We start from the raw sequence: 7946 nt of genomic DNA, 5'->3' as shown, positions 1-7946 counted from the left end.
TGTGATGTGGTATGCTCCTATAATACCACAGTTGAAACGTCTGTTCAGAAATGAAGAGCATGCCAAGTTGATGCGATGGCACAGAGAGGACCGTAAGAAACACGGGAAGTTGAGAGCACCCGCTGATGGGCCGTAGTGGAGAAAAATCGAGAGAAAGTACTGGGCCGAGTTTGCAGGTGACCCAAGGAACGCATGGTTTGGTTTAAGCGCGGATGGCATTAATCCTTTCGGGGAGCAGAGCAGCAATCACAACACCTGGCCCGTGACTATGTATGTATAACCTTCCTCCTTGGATGTGCATGAAGCGGAAGTTTATTATGATGCCAGTTCTCATCCAAGGCACTAAGCAACCCGGAACGACATTGATGTGTACCTAACGCCATTAGTTGAAGAACTTTTATAGTTGTGGAATGGAAACGGTGTACGTGTGTGGGATGAGCACAAATAGGAGGAATTTAACCTGCACACGTTGCTGTTTGTAACCATCAATGATTGGCCCGCTCTCAGTAACCTTTCAGGACAGACAAACAAGGGATACCACACATGCATGCATTGTTTAGCTGACACTGAAAGTATATACTTGGACAAATGCAGGAAGAATGTGTACCTGGGCCATTGCCGATTTCTTCCGACCAACCATCAATGTCGAAAGAAAGGCAAGTATTTCAAAGGCTAGGCAGATCACCGAAAGAAGCCCTCCATGTGTACTGGTGATCACGTACTTGCTATGGTCAATGATTTACACATAATCTTTGGAAAGGGTCCTGGCGGACTATCTGTTTCGAATGATGCTGAGGAACGCGCACCCATGTGGAAGAAGAAATCTATATTTTGGGACCTACCCTACTGGAAATACCTAGAGGTCCGCTCTTCAATCGACGTGATGCACGTGAGAAGAACCTTTGCGTGGACCTGCTAGGCTTCTTGGGCGTGTATGGGAAGACAAAAGATACACCGGAGGCACGGGAGGACCTGCAACGTTTGCACGAAAAAGACGGCATGCCTCCAAAGCAGTATGAAGGTCCTTCCAGCTACACTCTTACCAAAGAAGAGCAGGAAATCTTCTTTGAATGCCTGCTCAGTATGAAGGTCCCGTCTGGCTTCTCGTTGAATATAAAGGAAATAATAAATATGGCCGAGAAAAAGTTTCAGAACCTAAAGTCTCATGACTGCCACGTGATTATGACGCAACTTCTTCCGGTTGCATTGAGGGGGCTTCTACCGGAAAATGTCCGATTAGCCATTGTGAAGCTATGTGCATCCCTGAATGCAATCTCTCATAAGGTGATCGATCCAGAAATCATACCAAAGCTAAGGAGTGATGTGGCGCGATGTCTTGTCAGTTTCAAACTGGTGTTCCCACCATCCTTCTTCAATATCATGACACACGTACTAGTTCATCTAGTCGATGAGATTATCGTTCTGGGCCCCGTATTTCTACACAATATGTTCCCCTTTGAGAGGTTCATGAGAGTCCTAAAGAAATATGTCCGTAACCGCACTAGGCCAGAAGGAAGCATCTCCATGGGCCATCAAACAGAGGATGTCATTGGGTTTTGTGTTGACTTCATTCCTGGCCTTAAGAAGATTGATCTCCCTAAATCGCGGTATGAGGTGAGACTGACTGGAAAAGGCACGCTAGGAGGGGACTCAATAATATGCAGGGACGGGCATTCTTGGTCTCAAGCACACTACACAGTTCTGCAGAACTCTACCTTGGTGACCCCGTATGTCGGTGAACACAAGAAAAGTCTGCGCTCCAAACACCCTGAGCAGTGTGACGACTGGATTACATGTGAACACATCAGGACTTTTGGCAGTTGGATGGAAACACGTCTCAGAGCTGACAACGCTGTTTCTGATGAGTTGTACTCATTGTCCAGGGGACCATCTTCGACTGTATTGACTTACAAAGGATACGAGATAAATGAGAATACATTTTACATGATCGCCCAAGATCAAAAGAGCACCAACCAAAACAGCGGTGTCCGCTTTGATGCAGCAACCAAGAGGGGAAAGGACACATATTATGGTTACATAGTGGACATATAGGAACTTGACTACAGACACGATTTTAAGGTCCCTTTGTTTAAGTGCAAATGGGTCAATCTGTTAGGAGCCGGGGAACAGGTAGACCCACAGTACGGAATGACAACAGTGGATCTGAACAATCTTGGGTAGATAGACAAACCATTCGTACTAGCCAATGATGTGGCGCAGATTTTCTATGTGAAGGACATGTCTACCAAACCGAGAAAAAGAAAAGATAAGGAAGCGAACACATCATACGATGAGCCAAAGCGCCACATAGTTCTTTCAGGAAAAAGAGATATCATGGGAGTGGAGGGCAAGACAGACATGTCCGAAGATTATAAAAAGTTTCATGAAATTCCTCCCTTCAAAGTCAAGGCTGACCAAAGCACCATGTTAAACGATGAAGATTATCCGGCCCGCAATAGGCCCAGTAGGCCCACATGCACACAATGACAGACTAGGCATGAAAGCCTGCAGTTGAGAAGAGCTCGAGAGGGTGGGCGCAATAGCGCTTATAGACCACTCTCGAGCTCTCTCAGCTAGCAAGGTGGGACTAAACTTTTGACGCGGGCAGCACAAGGCCTTTGGTCCCGGTTGGTGGCACCAACCAGGACTAAAGGGGTGCATTGGTCCCAGTTTGTGGCACCAACCGGGACCAATGCGTCGTGTATATAAGCCAGCACTTGTGAAAATTTTCAGTTTCATCGCTAGTTGCCCCCGACGACGTCGCCGACCTCCTCTACGCCGCCAGGCTGCCCCGACATTGTCCGCTGCCCCTGCTGTCGCCCCTGATTGCGCCGTCGCCGTCCGCCTTTGCCCGTGCCTCGTCGTCGCTGTCTCCGTCGCCGACGTCGTCCCCGAGCCCGCGCGCCCCTGCCCCCACCCCCGAGCGTGATGTCGCCGTCCGCCGCCCCCGAGCCCACTCCCCGTCGCCGACGCCTCCTCGTTGTGAGCGCCGCCCCGATCCCCTCCTCCTCCTCCCTGTACTGGCCGCCGCCGCCGCGCGCTGCCGCTGCCGCTGCCCTTCGCTGCCGCCGTGCCGCCACCCCTGCCCCGCGCTGGCGCCGCGCGTCACCCCTGCCCTGCATTTTGTGTGTGTATATGTCTGTATATGTGTGTGTGTGTGTATATAAATGTATTTTATTTATGTTTTTTTGCATTTTTATAAAAATGTATATATGTATGTATGTTCTCTGTGTATATATGTTCATATATGCAAAAGTTAGATTTTTAGAAAAGTTTTATCTATGTATGCAAAAGTTAGAAGAAGAAAAAGTTTTATATATGCAAAATTTACATTTTTAGAATTTTTTTATATATCTAGCTAGGAAGAAGGAAGAAGGAAGAAGGAAGAAGAAGAAGAAAAACTTCTATATATGCAAAAGTTACATTTTTAGAAAAGTTTTATCTAGGAAGAAGGAAGAAGAAGAAAAAGAAGGAGAGTAAAAAGGAAAGTAAGAAGAGTAAGAAGGAGAAGAAGAGGAGAGGAAGAATAGGGGAAATAAATAAGAAGAGGAAAAGAGAAGAAAAAAAGTTTTATATATCTGTTCCTTTCTTCTTCTCCTCTTTTTTTCTTCGATCATCTCCTCTATTCCTTTCTTCTTCTCCTCTTTTTTCTTCTTCTTCTTCCTCTTCTAATTTTTTATCGGGTATGACGTTGTCGATATACATGCCCCCTTCCCGATAACTTCCACATGAGGGGGGGGGTCGAATACCCCCTCCTCGATAACTTCGACATGAGGGGGGGGGCGCCGAGGGTTCGAGGGGCGAGGGTCAAGAACTAGGGTAGAGGTTTGAGGGTCACCGAGGGTTCGAGGGTCGTCGAGGGGTCTAGGGTTCGAGGATCGAGGAACGCCGAGGGGTCGAGGGTCGCCCGAGGGTTCGAGGGTCGAGGGTCGAGGATCACCGAGGGGTCGAGAGGTTGCCTAGTGTCAAAGTATTGAAGAAATCCATGGCTTCATCATTAGCCGGAAGTAACCGGGGCATGATGGTACGAAGTTATGCAAAGTTGTTCTAGAACGGAGTCCCGGATAGGATAATTCGCCTTTTTGTAAGAATTTCAGCAAATGCCTTCCAAATAGCGATATTCGGAAGGCTCTTGCTGAACTTTATACGTAAAAGCGAATTATTCTATCTGGGACTCCATTCCAGATCAACTTTGCAGAACTTCGTACCATCATGCGCCTGTCACTTTGGCCTAATGATGAAGATATGGTTTTGTTGAATCCTTTGACACTAGACAAACGTGACATGAGGGGGTCGAGGGTCGGGAAATAGGGTAGAGGGTCTTGGATCACCAAGCGGTCGAGGGTCGAGGGTCCAGATTTATCAAGAATGCCCCCATTATGGATGTTCACAAGTTGATCCAAACCCTAGAAGCATTGTCGAGGCCACCTAAGTTTACCAAGTTAAAAGAGCCTTGTCGTCGAGGCCACCCCGAACCCTTGAAGCGTTGCCGAGGCCACCCCAAACCCTAGAGAAGCGTCGAGGCCACTAATATGATTCCTTGTTGTGATTAGCTAGCTAGGTCTACGTTTACACTAATATATCCATCTGTCATGTTTGTATAATAATTGCCATGTTGTAATATTTGCAGAAACTATGGAGCACGACCGAGACAAGGAAGCAGAACAGGTGTTAGGGGACATAATCGCAGCCAGAGCTGATGTCTTGTTGTATCTCAACGACACCGATGGTCTGGAAGGACAGGGTGAAGAAGTAGGCTACGGTTATCGAACAATGGAGGAGGAAGGACATGATTATGATGGCTCCGGTGACCGAATGCCAGTGGAAGAAGGACACCGTGATGACGGTTTCGGTGACCGAACGGAGTCCGACCATGTATATATATATATATATATATATTAATTAAGCCTGTGAGGACTATAGCTAATTGATGCATTAATTGTTTTGGTATGTACACATATTAACTCTTTTCTTTCTTCTTTTCTAGCCCTCCGGATCGAGCAACACTTCGGTAACGAGACGAGGCCTGAAGAAAAAGTTGCGCCAGGATGAAAGGTTCATGATCACAGCAGTCGCGCGCGATGGCCAACCGATTGAACCCATCCAGACCAAGGAAGCATTTTCTGCTTAGTGCGGGGTTCTTGTTAGGGACATGATCCCGATCAGCATCCACCAATGGTATAAGCCTAAGAACGAAGACCCTGAGGTGTCTTATGTCAACGATAGGCCGAAAGATGATCTTTGGACCGTGCTGAAGGCAAATTTCACCCTGATACGTCCCCAACGTATCTATAATTTTTGATTGCTCCATGCTATATTATTTACTGTTTCATACATTATTGGGCTTTACTATCCACTTTTATATTATTTTTGGGACTAACCTATTAATCGGAGGCCCAACCCAGAATTGCTGTTTTTGCCTGTTTTAGGGTTTCGAAGAAAAAGAATATCAAACGGAGTCCAAACGGAATGAAACCTTCGGAAACGTGATTTTCTCATTAGATAAGATCTAGGACACTTGGACCCTCCGTCAAGAAAGCCACGAGGTGGTCACGAGGGTGGAGGGCGCGCCCCCTTGCCTCGTGGGCCCCTCGAAGCTCCACCGACGTACTTCTTCCTCCCATATATATCCACGTATCCCCAAACGATCAGAAAAGGAGCCAAAAAACCTAATTCCACTGCCGCAACTTTCTGTATCCACGAGATCCCATCTTGGGGCCTGTTCCGGAGCTCCGCCGGAGGAGGCATCGATCACGGAGGGCTTCTACATCATCATCCAAGCCCCTCCGATGAAGTGTGAGTAGTTTACTTCAGACCTACAGGTCCATAGTTAGTAGCTAGATGGCTTCTTCTCTCTTTTTGGATCTCAATACAATGTTCTCCCCCTCTCTTGTGGAGATCTATTCGATGTAATCTTCCTTTTGCGGTGTGTTTGTTGAGACCGATGAATTGTGGGTTTATGATCCAGTCTATCTATGAATAATATTTGAATCTTCTCTGAATTCTTTTATGTATGATTGGTTATCTTTGCAAGTCTCTTCGAATTATCAGTTTGGTTTGTCCTACTAGATTGGTTTTTCTTGCCATGGGAGAAGTGCTTAGCTTTGGGTTTGATCTTGCGGTGTCCTTTCCCAGTGACAGAAGGGGCAGCAATGCACGTATTGTATTGTTGCCATCGAGGATAACAAGATGGGTTTTTTATCATATTGCATGAAACTATCCCTCTACATCATGTCATCTTGCTTAAGGTGTTACTCTGTTTTTAACTTAATACTCTAGATGCATGCTGGATAGCGGTCGATGAGTGGAGTAATAGTAGTAGATGCAGAATTGTTTCGGTCTACTTGTCTCAGACGTGATGCCTATATACATGATCATACCTAGATATTCTCATAACTATGCTCAATTCCGTCAATTGCTCAACAGTAATTTTTTCACCCACCGTAGAATACTTATGCTCTTGAGAGAAGCCACTAGTGAAACCTATGGCCCCCGGGTCTCTTTCTCATCACGTCAATCTCCATCACTTTATTATTGCTTTGCTTTTACTTTTTACTTTGCATCTCTATACCAAAAATACCAAAAATATTATTTATCATCTCTATCAGATCTCACTTTCGTAAGTGACCGTGAAGGTATTGACAACCCCTAAGCGCGTTGATTGCGTTGAGCTATTGTTTTTGTGTAGGTACGAGGGACTTGAGCGTAGCCTCCAACTGGATTGATACCTTGGTTCTCAAAAACTGAGGGAAATACTTACGCTACTTTGCTGCATCATCCCTTCCTCTTCGGGGAAATCCAACGCAGTGCTCACGAGGTAGCAAGAAGAATTTCTGGCACCGTTGCCGGGGAGTCTGCGCAAAAGTCAACATACCAAGTACCCATCACAGTCCCTATCTCCCGCATTACATTATTTGCCATTTTCCTCTCGTTTTCCTCTCCCCCACTTCACCCTTGCCGTTTTATTTGCCCTTTCTCTCTATCCTCCCTCTCTATTTGCCTCTTTTTGCCCGTTTGCTTTTTGTTTGCTCGTGTGTTGGATTGCTTGTTTGTCGCGATGGCTCAAGATAATACTAAATTGTGTGATTTCACCAATACCAACAATAATGATTTCCTTAGCACCCCGATTGCTCCTCTTACCGATGCTGAATCTTGTGAAATTAATACTGCATTGTTGAATCTTGTCATGAAAGATCCGTTCTCCGGCCTTCCTAGTGAAGATGCCGCTACCCATCTTAATAGCTTCGTTGATTTGTGTGACAGGCAAAAGAAGAAAGATGTCGATAATTATATTGTTAAATTGAAGCTATTTGCTTTTTCACTTAGAGATCGTTCTAAAGCTTGGTTTTCGTCTTTGCCTAAAAATAGTATTGATTCATGGAACAAGTGCAAAGATGCTTTTATCTCTAAGTATTTTCCTCCCGCTAAGATCATCTCTCTTAGAAACGATATTATGAATTTTAAACAACTTGATCATGAACATGTTGCACAAGCTTGGGAGAGAATGAAATTAACGATACGTAATTGCCCTACTCATGGTTTAAATTTGTGGATTATTATTCAGAATTTTTATGCCAGATTGAATTTTGCTTCTAGAAATCTTTTAGATTCGGCCGCGGGAGGCACTTTTATGGAAATCACTTTAGGAGAAGATACTAAACTCCTAGATAATATTATGGTTAATTATTCTCAATGGCATACTGAAAGATCTACTAAAAAGGTGCATGCGATAGAAGAAATTAATGTTTTGAGTGGAAAGATGGATGAACTTATGAAATTATTTGCTAATAAGAGTGTTTCTTCTGATCCTAATGATGTTCTCTTGTCTACTTTGATTGAGAATAATAGTGAATCTATGGATGTGAATTTTGTTGGTAGGAACAATTTTGGTAACAACGCGTATAGAGGAAATTTCAACCCTAGGCCTTATCCTAGTAATCCCTCTA

The sequence above is a fragment of the Triticum dicoccoides genome, chromosome 5A, assembly GCF_002162155.2.
Source record: "Triticum dicoccoides isolate Atlit2015 ecotype Zavitan chromosome 5A, WEW_v2.0, whole genome shotgun sequence".
NCBI lineage: Eukaryota > Viridiplantae > Streptophyta > Magnoliopsida > Poales > Poaceae > Triticum > Triticum dicoccoides.
The sequence above is the reverse complement of the archived record's forward strand: the minus strand, read 5'-3'. Positions refer to the sequence as shown.